The sequence below is a fragment of the Oryctolagus cuniculus genome, chromosome 19 (genome assembly GCF_051225735.1).
Source record: "Oryctolagus cuniculus isolate XC-2025 breed Fujian yellow rabbit chromosome 19, ASM5122573v1, whole genome shotgun sequence".
Classification (NCBI taxonomy): Eukaryota; Metazoa; Chordata; class Mammalia; order Lagomorpha; family Leporidae; genus Oryctolagus; species Oryctolagus cuniculus.
This window is the reverse complement of record NC_142885.1, coordinates 28777165-28799282: the sequence shown is the minus strand read 5'-3', so window position 1 is coordinate 28799282 and position 22118 is coordinate 28777165. Positions and strand designations below refer to the sequence as shown.

Below are 22118 nucleotides of genomic sequence, written 5' to 3'. Positions count from 1 at the left end.
CACTGGTGGGCTGCAGCCCAATTCCAAAAGAAAGACAATTATTTTTTTTGGAAACAGACAGCGTCCAAACTAAAATAATGCAGATACAGTAGCCTGTCAATAGAGTCCTTAATATTTTTCCTAATCCTTTTTATCCTTGGAGTTGGTGCTTTCTCATGTAAAGAACCTACAGAATCATAGACTTAATGCTGACTTAAGTTGGCTTTCCCAAATATCAAATATCAGGCATTATCTGTAGTTGAGGACCTTCATGAGTTTGAAGATCATGTCATTTTACATGGAGCCTTCTCTGTAAGGATAAGACAAAGGGATTTGTCCTTTGCTAAAATGTTCAGTGGTGTAGCAGTAGAAAGGGGGGTCTGCCACTGTAGCACAGTGAGCTAAGCTGCTGTCTGCAGTGCCTGCAACCCTATATGGGCTCTGGTTTGAGTCCCAACTGTACTGTTTCTGATCCAGCTCCCTGCTGAAGGCCTGGGAAAGCAGTGGGAGATGGCACAAGTTCTTGTTCCACTGCACCCCCTTGGGACATCCAGAGGATGCTTCTGGCTCCCGAGTGGGGCCTGGCCTAGTCCTGGGTATTGCAGCCATTTGGGGAGTACATTGAATATCTGTCTCTCTCTCCCCCTCTCCTTCTCTCTCTCTCTCTCAAACTGCATTTCAAATAAATTTTAAAAAGTTCTTACTAGAAGAAAGATCACATAAGTTCCCTATCATCCTCTTTTTTTAAAAGATTTTTTTATTTTTTACTTGAGAGAGTTACACATAGGGTAGGCGGGGGGGGGGGGTGTCTTCCATCCGCTGGGTCACTCCCCAATTGGCCACAATGGCCAGAACTGTGCCAATCTGAAGCCAGGAGCCAGGAGTCTCCTCCAGGTCTCCCACACTGGTGCAGGGGCCCAAGGACTTGGGCCATATTCTACTGCTTTCCTAGGCCATAGCAGAGAGCTGGATTGGAAGTGGAGCAGCTGGGACTAGAACCGGCGCCCATATGGGATGCCGGCACTTCGGGCCAGGGTAATAATCTGCTGTGCCACAGTGCTGGTCCTCAATTTCCCCTCGGCTGCCTCCGCGGGCCCAAGGCTGCGTAACCTTGGGCGTCCGACCCCGCAGCCTCAGTTTCCTCCGCCAGAGCATAGGGAGCGGGCAGGGGGTGCAGGCAGAGGCGGGGCGACCCCCCCAACCTCGGCCCCGCCATGGAGACTCCGCGCCCCTCCCTCGGGCTCGGGCCCGGGCCAGCGGTGACGGCGGCTGCTCCGCTCCCTGCCTGCGCCGCCTCGCTAAGGACGCGCGCGGGGGCGGCGGGCAGCCCGGGGAGAGTCCAGAGTCTGGGCGAGACCCCTGCACCGCCTCCAGCGCCCCCCCCCCCCCCACCAAGCAGCAGCTGCCCGCGCCGCCCGCTTGACCCCGCACCCCCAGCGGAGCCCGCCCGGCCCGGGACCACGGCCCCCAGGGCAGCGCACGAAGGCGGCTCACCCGCCCGGCTCTGTAGCCGGGACAGCTGGTGCGACGGCTCGGGCACCCCCGGCGTGGCTAGCGCGGCCAAGGGCAGCCCGCAAGGCTAGTGCGGGCGCGGCGACCCGCAGTACAGCCCCGCGGGGCCCTAGGGCCCGGCGCGCGGCCCCAAGGTGGTGTTCTCGTGCAGCGGGGCGACCGCGGGCGCGGGGCCAGCGGCGGAGGCGGGCAGCGAGGAGGCGGGCCGGCCGGGGAACCACGCGGCAGCCTGGCCAGCTTCATGTAGCGCCAACTGGGCGCGCTCCTGCAGCCGGGCGTCAACAAGTTCTCGCTGCGCATGTTCAGCAGCCAGATGGCGGTGGAGTGCGAGCAAGAGCGCATGAAGTCCGCGGGGGCCTGGATCATCCACCAGCCCGGCGACTTCAGCTAGCGCGCCGGCCGTCCTCGGGGGGCACCCTCTCCCCCTGTCACAGGACACGGCGGCAGAGCCCGGGGCTGTGCGCTGAGGAGGAGTGGAGGGCAACCCGGCCTTCGAGGAGGAGGAAGGGCAGGCGGGCGGGGATGGGGTTAAGTGGGGCCCGCGAGCCTGAGAGGGGGCGGGGCTCGGCGTCTCCGCGAGCCACGGGAGCTGTGCAGGGTGAAGGTGGGCATGTAGCCACCGAGGCGTGAGCGGGTCGTGCGCGCCCAGGCACTGGGCAGGGTCCAGGGCCGGGCCGCTGTGAGTGGACTCCTCTCTCCCCGGGCGCCGGAGCGAGATGAACATGAGCTGGGCCTCGGGCGCGGGGCTCCGGGGAACGCGGGCCCAGTGGTGCAGGAGGCATGCACCGGGTGTGTCCCGGCTGCGTGCGCGGGCGGGGTGAGTGGGGCGCCTCTGGGGCCCTCCTGGCCTGCGCTCAGGGAGTGGGAGACTAAAGCACCGTGGACAGCGCCCAGGCCCGCCGCGCCCTCTGCCCTGGCAGTCCTTGCCCGAGCCTGGGCCCACAGAGCCCAGATTCTCCTGCTCCCGGAGGCCCCCTACCCAGGCCTGCAGAACAGGGTCTGAGAACTTCTGGTTCCTGACCCATCCCCACCCTCAGTGCTTGAGAACTGCAGACTCTGGGGTCCAGGGCCATGGAACAAAGTCCGGTTCCCAGCGGTGCAGTCAGACCCCGCCAGCAGCCTGAACTTGCCAACCCCTGTCTAGCTTGGGAAAGCTCAGGTGGGTCGGCTCAGTGGTCCCGTGTTTGATGCAGGACGGTCAGGAGCCATGGGCTTCCTGCTCTTGGCCCAGGCCCAGTGCCATCTGGTCACAGGGCTGCGTCTCCCCTCCAGCCCAGTTGCCTCCAGCATGACCGCCCCACCACCAGCAGGACGCCTATGGGCGGGGAGTGGGTACAGGGCTGAGGCTGGGCACTGAGTCAGTCGTCCCTTCCTTGGGCAGTAAGAGGTCTTGGACTTTCTGCTGCTGGGGGCAGCTGTCCCCAGGGTGGGTGGGAGATGCTGTGGGCGGCGAGGGCTCTTCAACTGCTGTGACCAAGTGAGGGGCCAGCCAGACAAATGAATCGTCCCTGGGGGCTGGGGGGGGGGCAACATGAGACCCAGTGGCCACATTATTTTATTATTTTTTTAAGATTAACCAATTAATTAATTTGAAAGGCAGAGTTACAGAGATAGAGGTCTTCCATCTGCTGGTTCACTCCCTAGTTGGCCAAAGCTGGGGCTGGATCAGGTTGAAGACAAGAGCTGCTTCCAGGTCTCCATGTGGATGCAGGGACCCAAGCACTTGGGCTACCCTCCACTGCTTTCCCAGGCCATAGCAGGGAGCTGTATCAGAAGTGGAGCAGCTGCGACTCAAACCAGTGCTCATGTGGGGCGCTGGCTCTGATTAGCCACATTTTAAAAAGGGACCTAAAAGTTTCCCAGCAAAGTCGCTGGGGCCTCAGGCCCTGCTGTGGTCACCATGTGCCCCCAGACTCTGGGATCCCAGAGAGACACAGCCACACTGCGGGCACCCGGCTTAATTCAGAACATTGACTTCTGCCGTGGTGTGGTAGGTGCACGGCAGGGCAGGGGCCCTCTCCAGGCCTGTGGGGAATGGGACAGACCCAGGGACAGGCAGTGGACAGCATGAGTGCCAGGGGCTGCTGGACCTGAGTGGGACCAAAGCAAACACTGAAGTTCATTCTCCTATGGACTTGGACAAGTACCTGTGTGTGCTCATGCATGTGTCTGTGTCTCATGTGTCCCTCTGTGTCTGTGTGTCCGTCTGTGTGGGGTGCTGGCCAGGGTCCTCTCCATGTCCCCTTCACGTTGTTCTTTCTTCCTCATGGGGCCCATCCCAGGCCGGTGCTGTCCCCTCCTCGAGCATGAAGTTTGCTTCCTGCCCCCGATTCCTCTTCAATAAACTGGCCTGAGCCCACCTAGGACCCTTGAGGACCCCTGCTTGCCAAGCTGGGGATGCTGCTGTTCTGGTTCCAGGGGCAGGAGGTCCCGGGCAGAGTTGGGCAGGTGGAAGGAGGGGTCCCAGGCAGAGGACACTCGAGGAGAAGGGAGCTTGGGCTAGATGGTATGGTGGCAGCTGCGCTGACTCTGAGGGTCCTGCTGGCCTCTGGCGGGCCTCCTTCTGGGTAGGGGAAGGTCCTGGCCCCAGCTCTGCCCACCCTGCAGCTCTGCGTGGGCCTCTTCCAGTCCACAGCACATATGTGCCATGCTGCTGAAAGACAGGGGGCGGGGGCCACATCCTCCAGTCCCCCACGGTGGCTGCTGGGTGGCCATGGCAGGGGTCAGTCACCAGCCTCTCCTAGGGAGTGTGGGAGGAGGGATCAGGGTGGCTGGGGGCCCTCCTCCCCTGTTTCTTCCCCAACTCCCTGCTTGGGAAACTTGCCCTACTTTGACCTAGGGGTCCCTGCTCAGCTTCCTGCTGCCCAGCCTCTGACCCTCACCCCACATCCAGCCATCCCAGGGCACCTGAGCCGCAGCCCTGCGCCCCCCCACCCCTGCCTGTGGTGCCCCAGGATGGTCTCATCGCTGCTGCTGCCCTAGGCTTCTCTGGCCAGTGAGCGTCCCTGGCAGGGGAGCTGGCATCTCTGTCTCTTAATCTGTGACACCTGCTGTGCAGCCCCAGTTTAGAGCCTAATCCCTCTAATCCCTCCAGGATTTACTCCCTGATTCCTGGCTGCCTCCTGCTCCATTCCAACCTCACACCCCACGGGGTGGACCTGGTCTCCATGCTGGGGTCTCAGCAGGAGCTGAGGACCCCTGGGGCTGAGCAGCAGAGCTGCGAGCTGACCCCTCACGGCCTGATGCGCCTCAGTTTCCCCTCCGTCACCCGAGCTGGTGTCTGATCAGCCAGCTGCCATGGGGCCAGATGACCTTTGGGGTCAGGGAGCTCCCAAGGCCAGACGGTGACCCAGGGGTCTGAGCAGGAAAGTGGCTGGTCCAGGCTGCACATTGGGGGTGGAAGTGAGGGCTGGGTCTTCCCAACATCGCAGGTGCTTCCCCATGGCCCTATCTCTGGGACCAGAAGCCTCTGCCCCCACCCCCACAGTGCCCAGGTCACTGGTGGGCCAGCCCGGGCCAGCCTGAGTTGGGCCCTGGCCAGCCTCTGGCTCTCGCGGACAGAGCTGCTATGCATGCCTGGGTGTAAATTGCTTTTTAATGTTTTTCTCTTTCTTTTGGATGATTTCCTCAGGATCCGACCCCGAGGTAGATGCCAGGCACCACTTGGGCCGTGTTGGGGAGGGGCGGGGCCTGCGGGAGCTCTTGCCCGGGACAACATCCGGGCTTCCTCTGCCTGCATTGAGCTAGGGCGGTGGGTTCAGGCCCAGCCCTTCTCATGGTTGCCTGCTCAGCCACGGGACCGCTGACCTGGGCGGACTCTGCTCCACCCCCAAGCTCCTATGAAGCTCCTCAGCCTCCCCATCAGTGCTACCATGAAGCCCCCGACCTTCTTCCCCCAACCCCAAATCCTGTGTGGAGCCCCTGACCCTCTCCACCCCCCCGGAGAGTCCCTGACCCCCCCACCAGTGCTCCCGGAGAGTTCCTGACCCCCACCACCAGTGCTCCCGGAGAGTCCCAGACCCCCCACCAGTGCTCCCGGAGAGTCCCTGATCCGCCACCACCAGTGTTCCCATGAAGCTTCACACCCTCTGTCTCTCGGTTCTAGGCCCGCAAACCGCTGCGTGGTTTGAAAACGACTCGGTTGCCAACTTAGTCTGCTTTACTTAAAAACTATTTGACCTAAACGGGGAGGCTGACAGGTGTTCCCCAGAGGCTGGGACCTGCAGAGAGGGAGGATGCGGGCGTCCCAGGCTCCTCGCAACAGGACCAGCAGTTTGGGGCAGGGCATGGAAGGCAGGGCCGCTGGGAGCGGGCCCTGGAAGTAGGTGGGGCCACTGGGGCGGGCTTTGGAGGGGTGGGGCTGGGGTGGGGCTGGGGCGGGGCCTAACCTGAGTGTGTCCCTTGGCTTCCTGGCGTTCGGGCCCAGTGGGGGAAGCCAGACCGGCAGGACTTGGACCTCGAACGCTGGGAGCCTTCTGCCCTCCTGGGTGCCCGGTGGGCGTCTTTTTATGTGGGAAAGACTGACACTGCACACTGGCCCAGAGCCGTGGGGCTGTAACTACACTGAGACGGGCTGGGCGGGAGGGGGCGGTTGCGATGGAGGCGAGGGTCCCTTGGTGCCGGACATGGGAGCTTGCAGGGGGCCAGGCGGCCAGGCCAGCAGGCTGCAGCGGGGGAGCGGGGGCCGGCACAGAGGGCTGGCAGCCTGGCCGGCGCTGGGCCAAGATGGTTCTCTGGAGACGTCTCCCTGTGCAAGTGAAGCCTTTCGTGCAAGGGCTCCCGCAGGCCCAGGTGTGCTGGCCTCCGACAGCGGGTGTTCAGCGTATGGCCTCCCCAGCAAGAGGCGTGGGAGAGGAGCAGCCTGGGCTGCAGGTGGAGCTCAGACCCATGGTGCTCCTCCTCCTCTTGCAGCGCTGTCTCCTTGCTGTTTGGAAGCGGGTAGCTTTTTTCTTTTTAATTTCTCAGGCTTTGTTTTTTAAAAAGTTTTACCTATTTTCACTTTACTTGAAAGGCAGAGAAAGGGAGACCACCTCATCCCTTGGTTCACTCCTGAAATGCCCCCAACAGCCAGCCCCGTGCCACACGCCCGCCCCGTGGATTTTTTTTTTTAAAGATTTATTTATTTGAAAGTTACACACAGAGAGAAAGAGAGGCAGAGAGAGAGAGAGAGAGAGGTCTTCCATCCACTGGTTCACTCCCCAGTTGACCACAGTGGCCAGAGCTGTCTCAATCCAAAGCCAGGAACCTGAAGCTTCTTCAAGGTCTCCCATGTGGGTGCCGGGACCCAAGGACTTGGGCCATCTTCTACTGCTATCCCAGGCCATAGCAGAGAGCTGGATCAGAAGTGGAGCAGCCAGGATTCGAACCGGTGTCCATATGGGATGTTGGCACTGCAGACGGTGGCTTTACCCACTATGCCACAGCACCAGCCCCTTCATGGCCTGTCTTGATTACTCGGGGCCCCAGTGGGAAGGACGTGGTCAGGGTGCAGTGAGGCACTGGAGCAGAGCAGGATGGCAGACATGGGGGCTGTGACACAGCCGTGGGTTCCTTGACCTGGGCAGGACACTCGTGTGAACAGAACCTGGCCCGTGAACCTGTGCAGAAACTGAAAACCCAAAGCTGTGGAGGTGGAGCCCCAGGAGGAGTTTAGGCAGATGATGCTGGGGGGCAGGACCCAGGAGGGGCTGGCTGGCTGCCAGGCACACACTCCTCCCATGCTCACTGTCCACTGTATTGTTGGCAGACACTGGGGCCCCTGGGGTTGAACCCTGAACCCCAAGCCACCAGCCGGAGGGAAGCTTCTCCCAGCCAGGCAGCCTGTCATGTGCTGTCCCTTGTGAGCACGTCCCTGGTACGCAGGCTTCTGTCCTGGCCCCGTGCCCAGTGCTCCAGGATGCTGTCAGCAGAGTGACCGCCCCGGCTCTGGGAGGACACTTGGTGTCCTCCCTGGGGGACTGATGGTATTTTCCCCTTCGCCAACAGGCCTGTGCTCATCCCTGCCAGGTGCTTTCTCCCAGCCTGCCATCTGCCCGGGGAGGTGGGGCCTCTTCTGCCCCCAGGTGGAGTCCTGGGGTTGACCTTGGGCTGTCGGAACACTGCCCATCGTTCCTGTCCCTGCGGCTGCCGGAGCCAATGCCAGACCTTGCCAAGTCCCATGGGCCTCAGCCTCTCACCTCTCTCCACACCTAGGACTGGCACCCTTGGCCCTGGCTCCAGACGGGCTGGGTCCATCTGCACCAGCGCCATCTGAGCCAGCGCCCAGGGCCCTCCCCACCCCCACTCCTGGGGGCAGCTCTCCTTCAGACCTTGTGATATTCTGTGTGCACTGAGTGCCCTTGGCCTTGGTGAGGTCCAGAGGTGGTTAGCGCTGTGGTGGTGGTGGTGGGGGGGGGGTTCAGCTCCCACCCTTGATGTTGTGCTGGGGTGGTCAGCACTGGCAGGGGAGCAGAGGCCCCGCCTTGGTGAGGTCCAGACGTGGTCAGCACTGCGGGGGCGGGGGACTCCCCATCCTTGGTTGTCCAGGCACGCAGGCCCGGGCCTTCCTCCGCAGGTTCTACGGGACTTCACCATGCTGCTGCTCATGGTGGGCAACCTGATCAACATCCCCAGGGCATCACCTTCTTCAGGAGGAGACCACTGCCCCCTGGATCATCTTCAGTGTGGTCTCTGACACCTTCTTCCTACTGGACCTGGTGCTCAACTTCCGCATGGGCATCGTGGTGGAGGACAACACGGAGATCATCCTGGACCCTGAAAAGATCAAGCGCAGGTACCTGCGCACGTGGTTCTTGATGGTCTTCATGTCCTCCATCCCCGTGGACTACATCTTCCTCATCGTGGAGAAGGGCACCGACTCTGAGGTCTACAAGATGGCGTGCGCCCTGCGCATCATGAGCTTCACCAAGATCCTCAGCCTGCTGCACCTACTGTGGCTGTCATGGCTACATCCACCAGTGGGAGGAGGTGCGGGGCGGGGCCTCGGGGCGTGGCCTTGCAGCACCAGTGGGAGGAGGGGCTGGGCGGGGCCTCGTGGTGGTGGGGCGTGTACTCAAACCAGTGGAAAGAGGTTTGCGGCAGGGTCTGTGCAGCACCAGTGGGAGGTGTGGGGAGGGGCCTTGGGTGGAGCCTCGTGAAGGCGGGGCCTGTGCCCTCACCAGGTGAGGAGGTGAGGGGCGGGGCCTATGCACGCACTAGTGGGAGGTGGGGGCGGGGCCTGTGCACACACCAGTGGGAGGAGGTGAGGGTGGGGCTCTGATCAGGCAGGGGCTATGAGGGGCACACTGGCAGGGGTGGGAAGGAGGCAGTGGTGGCCCCAGCTGCAGAGGCAGGCTTCTGGCTGTAGGAATGGAGCCATGAGGGCCCCCAGCCAGGGTCTTGACCTTGATGAGGACCAGGGTGAGGCAGGGCCAGGGTGTTGGGGAAGCTGAGGTTAGAAGGGGAACCAGGGACAGTCCCCTCGTCCTGTAGTCCCGCCTCCAGCCCTGGATCCAAAGGGACCCCACTCGCACCATGCCTCGCAGGGCTGGGAGTCAAGGGCACCAGGGTGGCCTGGGAGGTGGCGGGGCGGGACCGCATGTGAGGCCTGCAGCGCCCCGGCACCTCTCGTCCACTTCCTGCTTCGGGATGATGGCTTCCCCGGGACTGATCCCAATGAGGTGCTCAGGATCGCTGAGAGCAGCCGCGGCCTGAACCTCCAGTGCTGTGGGAGATGGCCCGGCGGGGGGCGGGCTGGGGCGGGGCGGCGCAGCACCACCTGGCAGCCCGCGTCCACGCCCCCGGGCCCCCATGCCAACCCTTCCGATCCCGTCTACAAGGCGCTGTCCACACCCAGCGTGCTGCCCTTCATCAGTGCCCGCAGCCCCTCAGTGAGCAGCGAGTACTACATTCGCCTGTAGGAGCGCGGCTCCCACCCAGAGTCCCTCTTCCCCAATGATTGGGACCCTCTGGACCCAGGCGTGCCTGCCCCTCAGGCCTCTCCCGTGGTCCCCCAGCTAGTGTCCAAGACTTGGCCTCCCCCTTCTTCCGGTGCCTCGGCCCTTCCTGGCCCAGTCCTCTGCATCAGGCAGCTTCCTGCTGAGCAGCTGAGTTCCCAGGGGCTGGGGCGCGGGGGAGACGCTGGCGGGAGACCTTGCCGAAGTGCTGGGGGAGTGAGGAGGAGGAGGGCAGCTCTCCCGCGAGGACAGCAGCACCCTTGGGGGGAAGCCTCAGCCGCGAGGGCCCCTGCCGTGCCCCTGTGCAGCCACAAGGGGGCCTCCTGCTCCTGCCTGCCGCTGGAGCCTCATTAAGTTGTGGGCGGTTGGCCATTGGCAGTTGGAGGGGACACCCTGCTGTTGGCTGTCCCCACCCCCTACCGAGGACGACTCCTCCCTGCGGGCAGAACAGGGCTCCCTGGCCAACCACCCGCAGCCTCGAGGGCCGGTGCCGTGCACCCTGTGCAGCCGCAACGGGGCCTGCTCCTGCCAGCCGCTGGAGCCTCATTAAGTTGTGGGCATTTGGCGGTTGGCAGTTGGAGGGGACACCCTGCAGTTGGCTGTCCCCACCCCCTACCGAGGACGACTCCTCCCTGCGGGCAGAACAGCGCTCCCTGGCCGACCTCCCCCAGCCCTTCTGTGTTTCTGGACCTCCTCATGAAAGCAGCAGCCCCCAGTACCCCGAGCGGGGGCCACCTCCCACTCCTCGGCCACCCCTCACCCCCGCCGCCACCGCTACCACCTTCCCAGGCACCCGTGGACCTGGCTGCGTCCCCCGAACCCCCCCCCCCCCATGGCCAGTCCCAGCTCAGGCCCGTTCTCTCGGGTTCCCAAGCCAGGGGACAGAGGCTACGAGACCAAGACCCTTTTCTCCCCCTGAGGGGAGTCTTCCTAGGTGAGGGGCGGCCGAGGAGGAGGAAGGGGCCCCTCTGCCATGGGCTCCCCCGAGCCACCCGACCCAGGAGCGTCCCGGCCGCCCGCAGACCCGGGTCCCTTCCCGCTCGTGGGGTCCCAGAAGAAGCTGACCTTCGTAGTTCAAGTGAGCACAGAGCAGCTGCTGATGTCCTTGCGGGAGGACTTGACAAGGAACCTGCTAGGGGACAAGGGGCGGACACCACGGGAGGCAGGACCCAGGAAGGCTGGGAGAGGCCCCGGGAACAGAGAGAAAGCCCCGGGGCCTGAACATGGACCTGCCAGCCCTGGGCAGCGGGAAGAGAGCCCCAAGCCTGAGGCTTCCCGTGAACGGGGCGACAGCGCTGCAGAGCGGGGCACAGAGAGTCCCCGACGAGGGGAAGGAGGCGGCGGCGAATGGGGACCCAGGGTTCCCCTAGACAGAAAACACTGGAGAATAGGGAGCTGACGCCCCCAAGGAGGGAGGAGAACGCGTCAGAGAATGGGGGCCCGAGACTGCCCAGGAACGAAGAAGCCACCAGAGACTAGGGCGCGGGGAGCCCCAGGACCTGGGAGAAGATGGAGAATAGGGACCAGATTCGGAGCACTCGCTGGAGAGAGCCCCCACAGCAGGCATGGCGGCTTCACCCCAGAGCAGCGCGGGGACGGCCCTGGCCCCCTTGGCCCAGCCACCAGGAATGGGACGCTGAAGCCGGGACCTAGAGGAGAGCCCACGAGACTGGGGGGAGGGGCGCCGAGAGCTCCCGGGGCCGGGAGACTGGACCTCGAGAGTGGGAGCCGGGCCCCAGTGGGCACGGGGACGGTGTGGACGCAAAGGTCGGATGAGTAGGTAGAGAGCAGGAGGCCTCCGCAGCGGCAGCAGCCGCGGTCCCCAGAAGCACAGCTGAGGAGGCCGGAGCCAGCGCCCCCTAGGCCAGGCCAGAGGTGGTGTCAGAGGGAGAGCCCGGATCCCAGACAGCAAGGCCTGGACAGTGCACCCAGTGGAGACGGGACCCCTCCCAAGCCTCAGAGGAAGGGCCCCGGGATGCCATGGTCCGGCAGGGGGAAGCATGGATACTTGGACTTGGGACCCCCACAGCGGAACAGCCAGCAGATCAAAGGTGAGGAGGCCTGGAGGAGTTCAGGTGGTGGCCCTCGTTTTGGGTGGGGGGGGGGGAGCAGAGCCTGGAGGCCGGGCAGGCCGGGCATGGCAGACCCAAAAGCCACAACTACCCTGGCTCAGTCCTGCTCTAGCTCTGCCGCCTGGGGCCCATGTTCTTCCTGTTGCATGCCTCAGTTTCTCCATCTGCTGGGACAGATGGCCAGGACAGTGCCTCTCTCCCAGGGCTGTGGTTAAAGGAGATGAACTAGAGCATGCAAAGCCCACCTGCTTCAGCCACTGCCACTCCCACATGTCAGGGGCTGCAGCTCAGCTGCCCACAGGGGCCAGACAGCGTAGGGACAAGGACGGGGCCAGCTCGGCTCCAGAGAAACCACCCAGTCCCTAGGGGCTGCTCCTTCTCAGGAAGCCCACCTCCGCTCTTTCCCCCTTTTAAGCCAGAGTGCTGTTTGTTTTCCCCATGGCTGCAGCCAACTCAGAGGCAGCACATCCTGGGCCTTGTGGGCCTCTGGGGGAAACTGTAGGGGGCTCAGGTGTCTGCCCACTGTGCCAGCCTCGAGGTGGGAGTGGGGAGTGTGCCAGGCACCGAGCTGCCAGCTGCATCGGCCCTGGTGAGCTGGGGCACAGCAGTGCCTTCCCTGGAAAGGCAGTTGTGCTAAGGACGCAGGAGTGTTTCGCCCCTGGGGGACTGTGTCAGAGGAGACAGAGGCCCCCATCTAGAGGTGAACATGGGGGAGGTGGCCCCCAGAATCCCTGGAAGGCGATGGCAGCTCCTGTCTGTCCTGGGGACGCCTGGGCTCTCCTCTCCAGGTGAGCCTGTGGCTGGAGGGTGAGAGCCAGGAAGGGGCTGGGCACAGGCCTCCGTCTCCTCTGCACCTTCACCAGGCCGCAGTGGGCAGCATGGGGCCAGCTGTGTTGTCAAAAGCTGGAGCAGCTGCAGACCTGGGTGGGCAGAGGCTGGTGCTGGCCTATTTTTTCCTACTGGGTGAACTCCTATGCATTCTCCGAGACCTTACCCACAGTTCCATTCCCTGGGAGGCCTTCCTGATTTCTAAGGGCCGTCACCCCAACTTTTCTCTGGGGTCCCCCAAGCCCCTGTTGCTCCTCCTGTATGGCACCCCCAGGACCCCAACACCCTGAGGTGGTCATCAGGAAAGGTGGACAGAAGCCATACACAACCCAGGGGAGGGCGTCCAGGTGTCGGGTCAAGGGCACTGAGTTGGGCACCAACAAGGTGCATCTGCCAAGGAGCAGAAGGTCAGGAGTGAGGGGACAGTGACCTGCTCTGCATCCATGCTCCCCCCCCAACCTGGAACCTCATCTTGTCCCCATCTTGCCCCCACAGGCCCGCAGTTCATTTATGCACTGATGGAGGACTGAGTAGCCCTGTTCATTGGCAGTGAGGACACAGGTGGATCTGATTGGCCAGGGACACTTGGCAAGTGAGTAGGGCGGGCTTGGGATTTGAAGCCGGGTTTCCTCCTGTGGGGACCTGAGACCAGGGGCTGCTAGGACAGGGGAGGGGCCTACAGACCGTTGGACAGCCCAGTTTTGGCATCTGAGAGCCAGTGTCACTGTGGGCACCACTCATCCATTAACTTCACAGGCACTGACTGAGCCCTCCCAGGAGTTCAGCTCTATCTCTGTCTCCCTGCCACCATGAGAGGGTCTGGGGGCTTCAAAAGCCCCCAGCTGGTGGAGAAGCAGGGCTTGCCCTAGGAAAGCAAGTTCCTGGCAGGTGCATGGGTTCAGAGGTGAGAGGAATGGGGGGATGACGCCTGTGGCCAAAGAGAGGTACAGGACACAGAGACTGAGGGCCCCTGGACAGAGCGCTGGCTGCTGCTGGGAGCTGTAGCTAGGGAGTGGGGGCTGGGGGCTTACTGGAACACAGCCAGACCTGGGGGCCTGCCTCAGTCTCTGTGGTTCAAAGGGCTCACTGTATCTGTCCCCTAGCAGCCAAGCTCTTGCGGCTCTCACTGGCACTGCCACCGCTTGTGCTCATGCAGTTCCCAGGCCTGGGCTGCGGTAGCCCCCATGGCAGGTCACAAATGCCAGGGCAGCTTGCGGGGATGCCAGCGGGGTGGGGTCCTCAGGGCCAGCAGAGGACAGGGAGGATGAGGACAAGGACTAGGAGGGGGACACAGTGGCAGTGACAGTGGGTGTGGTGCAGGGCCGCATGGCCCTGGGACATCGTGGGCAGCCCTGGTGCCTGTGGTGGTGAGCAGTGCCGTTGTGGACAGGGCCTGCCAATGCAGGGGCTGCTCAAGTCTCTGCGTGCAGCCAATGAGCCCGAGGACAGGGCTCTGGTGGGGAAGTGCAAGATGGTCTCCTTCCATGGGGACCTGACCTTCTGCCTCTTCCACCAGGTGGGGAACCTGGAAAGCAGGGGATTGAATTTCAAGTGAGGTTATTGTACTTTTTTCATCCTTTAGCAGTAAATACTGAAACATCTACAAAATAAATGATATAGTATGTCATACTTGCTTTCAAATACTACTTTTTTTAAAAAAAATTTATTTTACAGGTAGAGCTATAGACAGAGAGAGAGAGAGAGAGAGAGACAAAGAGATAGGTCTTCCTTCCATTGGTTCACTCCCCAAATGGCCACGATGGCTGGCGCTGCGCTGATCTGAAGCCAGGAGCCAGGTGCTTCCTCCTGGTCTCCCATGCAGGTGCAGGGGCCCAAGCACTTGGGCCATCCTCCACTGCCCTCCCAGGCCACAGCAGAGTGCTGGACTGGAAAAGGAGCAGCTGGGACTAGAAGCTGGTGCTCATATGGGATGCTGGTGCTGCAGGTGGAGGATTAACCAAGTGAGCCATGGTGCCAGCCCCTCAAATACTTCTAGGATAACAGGGATTGGCAGTTAAAACCATGGCAAAATAATGAAAGTTATTTTCTTAATAACTGATGAGAAAAAAACAGTTTGGTAGAATAAAAAGGCAGGGCCGGTGCCGTGGCTCACTAGGGTAATCCTCTGCCTGCGGCGCCGGCACTCCAGTTTCTAGTCCCGGTTGGGGCACTGGTTCTGTCCCGGTTGCTCCTCTTCCAGTCCAGCTTTCTGCTGTAGCCCAGGAAGGCAATGGAGGATGGCCCAAGTGCTTGGGCCCTGCACCCGCATGGGAGACCAGGAGGAAGCACCTGGCTCCTGGCTTCAGATCGGTGCAGTGCGCCGGCTGTTGCAGCCATTTGGGGGGCTGAACCAATGGAAGGAAGACCTTTCTCTGTCTCTATCTCTCTCTGTCTAACTCTGCCTGTTGAAAAAGAAGAAGGAGAAGGAGAAGACATAGGACTGGAATATTATAAAAAATACAAATAGTCATTAAACATGAAAAACTGTTCATGAATCCAGTGTTCAAATTCCTCAGTAATAAAAATAATGAAAATAATTGGAGTTGTTTGATGAATACCAGTCATGTTTTATTTGATTATCCCTACTACTATCATTTTTTCATTTCTTTATATTTAAATAAAGCACATATATGTGTTTATAAAATGTGTGATGGCACACAAGCCCAATTCCATAATGAAAATAATTGCAGACTCCAAGATGTCTGAATGGGGAAAAGATGGCTGCTTTTGACTACAGGAAAATAGCAGAAGAAAAGCAGAGGCAGTGCATCCCCAGGGACTAGTTGCGGTGAAAACTCTACAGAAGGAAGAGGGATACAGAGGTAGTGGGGAAGGTGCAGACCTGTAGCAATGAGTGAGGACACCTCCCATGACTCCCGCAGCCAGGGACTGGAGGAGGTGCCAGCTTCGGAAATCGCAGTGTGAAGAGACTGCGCAGCCTAGGCCATTGGTGATTTTGTATGGGGAAGAGCTTTGCAGACCACACTGAGTCTGGAATGGAGCCCTAACAGAGGGCATCTTATCCACCTAATCCAGTGAAAGAAAAGGCATTTATTTCTTCAAGCTCCTGACAAAGGTGCCTGGCACTGGTGGGCAGAAGGTGCCCTCTTGACACCAGTAGAGGTGGTGCTTGCTTTTGTGCAGGGGATTTTGTTAGGGAAAAAGCCACATTGCCCACTGACTTTCACTTGAAGGGTTAAACTAGAGACCAGGCAACCACATAGGACTGTGAGGTGTCCCCTTCCTGTCCACATATCACAGGTTCCAAGACTCAGAATCCCAAGGCAGAGCACCCATGAGCAGCTGTCTCTGAGAACCTCTTTGCTCTCTCTTTGGACAGGACAGACATGCAGGTCAGCACCCCGTAGCTGTGACTGCGGGAATACTGTGACTGCATGATAGGGCACAGGGTGTATCTGGGTCTCTGGGCAAACACTGTGTCTGGCATCAGAGGCTCAGAGGTCCCAGATGGCGTGGGCTGGGTCACTGCCAAAGGTTCCTTGCTTACACTGAGTACCACACAGATCCGTTATGCAGTTCATGTGCCAGCATGGATGGGTGTTGTACCCATTGTGGGATCACCCAAGTCATTGATCACCTTGGAATAATAGAGGAGGTGAGACTGAGATTACACCAACAGGCATGATCACCATCTCCCCTGCTGACATGCCCATCTTGGGTGTCATCCTGGATTCTCACCATACCTTGAGCTCTCACCAGAGTTCACTGGCCACACCTAGCAGATGCCTCTGGTATTCACTTAAAGAACAGACACTCAACTTAGTCACAGAGACATAGTTCAAGTATAAAGTCCATCAGAGGAGAAAAACAACAAGTATATTGATAAATCTGAAAATAATGCAGAAATACAAGAAGCAAGAATAAGGAAGACAGTATGACTTTCCCAAAAGAACACAACAACACTTCAAATAAAAATGTGAAGACAAAGAGATTGATGAAATGCCTGAAAAGGAATTCAGGAGAGTGATGATGTGGGAAACCAATTCATGAGTTAAATCCATACATGACAGGGAAACTTTTCCTGTAAGATTGAAGAGAAATGAAACAAATATAAGAAATGAAGTCAATAAATCAAATAAAATACAATGGGAATTACTATTATTTTTTTTTTGGACAGGCAGAGTTAGACACAAATGGTGACTATGGCTGGTGTGCTGCACCGATCCAAAGCCAGAAGCCAGGTGCTTCCCCCAGGTCTCCCATGCGGGTTCAGGGCCCAAGCACTTGGGCCACCCTCCACTGCCTTCCTGGGCCACAGCAGAGAGCTGGACTGGAAGAGGAGCAACCGGGACAGAATCCGGCACCCCGACCGGGACTAAAACCCGGAGTGCCAGCGCCGCAGGCATAGGATTAGCCTAGAGAGCCGTGGAGCCAGCCACAATGGAAATTCTCAACAACAGACTTGGTTAGCAGAAGAATGAATATCTGTGCTAGGGGAAAAAATCTTTAGAAATGGTAAGACCAAATAAAAAATAAATTAGAAAAATTAAAAACAGCATTGGAGATTTATTGGATAATATGAAACAACCCAACAATTGAGTCTTTGTGAATATGTAGAAAGAGAGAATGGATTAGAAGGGCTATTCAGTGAAATAATAACAGAAAACTTTCCTAATTTGGAGAAAGAAAGGGAATCCAAGTATGGGATGTACATAGAACTCTTAAGAGACATGATCAGAAAAGATCTTCTAAGAATCGGAGAACTCAGAGGGCTTCCATAGCCTTGGAAACTCATGACTGGAGCATAGGGAGACTACTGATGCCATAGACAGGAGTGTCAATTGGTAAAGTCAACAACAGGAGTCACTGTGCACTTACTCCTCATGTAGGATCTCTGTCCTTAATGTGCTGTGTATTGAGATTTAATGCTATAACGAGTACTCAAACAATATATTTCACTTTGTGTTTTTATGGGGGTGCAAACTGTTGAAATCTTTACTTAATGTATGCTAAACTGATCCTCTGTAAAAAAAAAAAAAAAAAAAAAAAGAAATTATCAACTCCCAACTTGACTCTCACTGGGATTAAACATGACAATAGGTCTGATCTGATTTCATCATCATTAAAAAAAAATCATCTATTATTTTTCACTTTATGTTTCTGTGTGGGAGCAAACTGTTGAAATCCTTACTTAATGTATACTAAGCTGATCTGTATATTAAGATAATCGAAAATGAATCTTGATGTGAATGGAAGGGGAGAGGGAGTGGGAAAGGGGAGGGTTGTGGGTGGGAGGGACGGTATGGGGGGAAAGCCATTGTAATCCATAAATCGTACTTTGGAAATTTATATTTATTAAATAAAAGTTAAAAAAAAGATCTTTACCATGACATATTGTAGTCAACTTTCTTTTTTAATTTATTTTTATTTTTTAACTTATTTAATAAATATAAATATTAATATAATAATATTAATATAAAATTTAATAAATATAAATTTTATTTAATATAAATTTTGAAAGTACAATTTTGGATTATAACAGCTTTTCCCCTTATAATAAGATTCCCTCATCCATTATTAGTGGGGATGTAAACTAATACAGCCACTGTCAAAGACAGTATATCTCACAAATATGAAAATAAGTCTACCATATGACCCAGCCATCCCATGCTTGAGAATTTACCAAACAAAATGAAAACAGCATATGCAAGAGTTATCTGTACTCTCATGTTTACTGTAGATAAATTCAAATATCTAAGATATCGAATCAACCCAGATATGTATCAAAGGATGATGAGATAAAGAAACGGTGGTATATATTTAGTATGGGCTAGTACTCAGCTATAAAAAAGAATTAAATCCTGTCTTTTGCAGCAAAATGGATAAAACTGGACACCCTTATACTTCATGAAATAAGCCAGTCCTCCAAAGACAAATACCATATGTTTTCCCTGATCTGTGATCATTAATATAGTACCAAAAATTTACATTGACATTGTGAGGTTCAATGATTGTTTAGAGCCCTTATCTCTACTGTTGAAGAATTGTTTTTTTTATCTTATTACAATTTTTGAAGTCTTTATTTTCTGTAGGGTTAAAATAAACTTAAAGTTGATTAAAAGACTGAATAAGAAAGGAAGGAGAATGGAGGGTGGGTGTGTGGGTGGGGGGGAGTATGGGGTAGCTATGCTCCTAAATCTGTATATATAAACTACATAAAATGTTTTCACATTAAAAATTTTTTAAAAATTTAGAAAAATAAAAGATAGAAAAAGAAAATTGTAAATTTACACATGTTATAGTAATGAATTTTGATATTATCAGTTCTAGGTGACACAATTCTTGTGGAATGAGTTTATGACAATTCAGCATTATTACCAGGAAGAGAGCAATGTAAAAGTCCCTTCATGCATAGACAGAGATGCTGTGAAAAAACTTTATATAACATTGTGGTTTTTTTTTTGAGCTTTATTTGAGAAAGGATATTCTTTTTGAAATTTTATTGAAGGTATACAAATGTCTTGCATTTCATATATTCAGATTTAGGAAGATAGTGATTTTCCCCACCCTACCCTCCTCCTATACATACTTCTACACTTCTTCCTCATTTCTCTCCTATTTCCATTCTTAATTTTTAGAAAGATGAATTTTAAGTTTACTTTATAAGATTAATCCTAAGGTAAATAAAGAGTTCAGCAAATAACCTTGATCATAGCATTACATGTTTCCCCCACTTCACTAACAGTCATAGTTACAGAGTGTACCCTTTACTTCCATTTTTATTGGCTGGCAATATTGGACATGATTTATGTCCAGTCTTACATTTTGCAAATTTTTATTCTCTTTGCCTACGTAACCATTCTAAACACAATTCATGTCCTACCTGTGCCTTTTCCTCCACCCTTTCCTTCCTATCCTTTTAATAGATCGGAGATGAATAGCACACGCTCTCTCTCCCTCTCCCTCTCTCCTTCTTAGATCAAATAAATAAATAATGTTTTCAATAGAAAATATTTTAAATGGCACTAACTATGACACTGGAAGTATTCACTTTCCATTTCAGAGTGACAGGGTTTGAGTCCCAGCTCTGCTCCTGATTCCAGCTTCATGCTGGTAGTGTGCATCCTGTGAGGCAGCAGGTGATGGCTAAAGTACTTGTGTCCCTGCCACCTACATGGGAATTCTGGATTGAGTTATTGGCTCCTCACTTCAGCCTGGCCAAGCCCCTAGCTGTTTCAAGTATCTGGGGAGTGGACCACTGTTTGGGAGCTCTCCACTGTGTTCCTCTGCCTCACAAATGAATAAAATAAATATATAGGGGGGGCGGAGCCAAGATGGCGGAATAGTGAGGGCGCGCACTGATAGTCCGGGAAAATTTAGTTTAATAAAAGGGGAGTAACAGTAGCCTCAGAAAAAAGAACCAGGAAAATATTGCAGAGGAAACTCTTCTGGATTGAGTGGCCGCGAATCGGAGGACCTACTGGGAGAACAAGGTCGCCCACCGCGCAGAAGCCGAGCCGCGGGACCGAGCCGCGGAAGCCGCAGAGTCTTCGCGCCAGTGCTCGAAAGGGAGTGCGTGCCACACAGACAACAGCGGGGAGACTTGGGACGTCCAGGGCTCCGAGTCCACACATCGGCGCTGGAAGGGGAGTGGACCTGCGTGGAGAGCATGGGAGCCCACAGTTCGGGACACCAGCGGCAGACTCAACACACCAGCGCTGGAACGCCAGGTGAGCCGAACCTCAATAGCCCGAGACACCAGCAGGCACGCGGAGAGAGGAGACTAGAGGGAACGACCCCCGGGGTGGGGAGGGAGTTCAGCAGGCTAACTGGAAGAGAGAGAGAGAGAGAAAAAAAGGTGACTGGTAAGGACACGGGTTTCTCTCTCTCCGCTCACCTCTCAAGGGCGAGCAAGACAAAAGCAGGCGCCATCTTGGACATACGTCATAAGCAGAGTGACCTCAGGTCGGCACCGGCCCTGAGCCTAGCAGAAAAACCTGACTCTGGGCGGGGCAAATTAACAGGAGATTAGGACCTAGTAAATTTGTGGTGCTACTGAATTGAGACAGTGAAAAAAGAGATGGTGGGGGAGAGAACTCACGGAATTCATGTGAGCACTCTCCAGAGACGCTACAATTCTGTAACTTTGGCAACCCAGTGGGAGACTGAAGGAGAATTTGAGCCCAATCTGAGGGCCGAACAGATTCCCTGTGTGGTCCTTGGGAAAGAGCTTCCAATCTCTGGCTCCTGTGGGTACATCATTTGCCTGCTAACTACCTCCAACTTCGTTCAGCTGTGCAGAATAACTTCCCTTTTGAATCAAAAATAAAAAAGAAAGAGAGAGAGGTTTACCACGCCTAACCTGGGAGTGTCACCTTTGGCACACCAAACAGCTCTCAGGCCACACCCATCTCAAGCCCTAAGGCTCCATCAAAAACAGATAGTCCACTTAATCTAGAGTCATAGTATAACAAGAAAAAGCACCACAGTGAAGAAACCAAATATCTCCAATATGCCAAATAACAAACGCAAAAACTGAGGTAATAAAAACAAGGAAGTCACCATGACGCCCTCAAATGAAAAAGACACCCCAATTCAAGATTATGAAGATGATGACATAGAAGAAATGCAAGAAGCAGATCTCAAAAAATTGATAAGAACATTAAGAAGTTCTCAAAAACAAATTCTTGAACCACAGAAATCCTTAATGGACAAGATAGAAAATCTCTCTCGTGAAAATGAAATATTAAGGAGGAATCAAAATGAAACGAAACAACTAGTACAACAGGAAACTGGGATAGTGACTGAAGTGAAGAATTCAATAGATCAAATGAAAAACACAATAGAGAGCCTTACAAACAGAATGGGTGAAGCAGAAGAGAGAATATCGGACTTAGAAGACAGAGAACAGGAAAGGATACAGTCAGACCAAAGAAAAGAAGAGGAAATTAGAAATCTAAAACATATTGTCGGGAATCTTCAGGATACTATTAAAAAACCCAACATTCGGGTTCTAGGAGTTCCTGAAGGCATGGAGAGGGAGAAAGGATTAGAAGGCCTTTTTAGTGAGATATTAGCAGAAAATTTCCCAGGTTTGGAGGACAGAGAAATCCTAGTACAGGAAGCTCACAGAACCCCTAATAAACACAACCAAAAGAGATCCTCACCACGACACGTTGTAATTAAACTCTCCACAGTGAAACATAAAGAAAAGATCCTAAAATGTGCAAGAGAGAAATGTCAGATTACTCTCAGAGGATCTCCAATCAGACGCACAGCTGACTTCTCATCAGAAACTCTACAAGCTAGGAGGGAATGGCAAGATATAGCCCAGGTACTAAGAGAGAAAAACTGCCAGCCCAGAATATTATATCCTGCAAAGCTATCATTTGTGAATGAAGGTGAAATAAAGACTTTTCTTAGCAAACAGAAATTGAAAGAATTTGTTGCCACTCGTCCAGCCCTGCAAAAGATGCTTAAAGATGTGTTACACACAGAAACAAAGAAACACGGTGATCAATATGAAAGAAGGTAAAGGAAGGAAACCAAGGAAGGAAACCTCACAGCAAAAGATCACAGGGAATTCAAAGCATATATTAGAACTTATCTTTGGCAAATGGCAGGGCAAAGTTACCACTTATCATTAGTCACATTGAACGTGAATGGCCTGAACTGTCCAGTTAAAAGACACCGATTGGCTGATTGGGTTAAGGAACAAAACCCATCTATTTGCTATTTACAAGAAACACATCTTTCCAACAAAGATCCATACAGACTGAAAGTGAAAGGCTGGAAAAAGATATACCATGCCAACAGAAATGAAAAAAGAGCG

At 55.2% G+C, this 22118-nt stretch overlaps 2 pseudogenes; both read left to right on the top strand.

The window, feature by feature from the left end:
- The first annotated feature begins 1193 nt into the window (after positions 1 to 1193).
- On the top strand, positions 1194 to 8655 carry LOC127489584 (potassium/sodium hyperpolarization-activated cyclic nucleotide-gated channel 2-like; annotated as a pseudogene).
- Positions 8656 to 8846: 191 nt separating this feature from the next.
- On the top strand, positions 8847 to 13935 carry LOC127485597 (serine/threonine-protein kinase LMTK3-like; annotated as a pseudogene).
- Positions 13936 to 22118: the final 8183 nt, after the last annotated feature.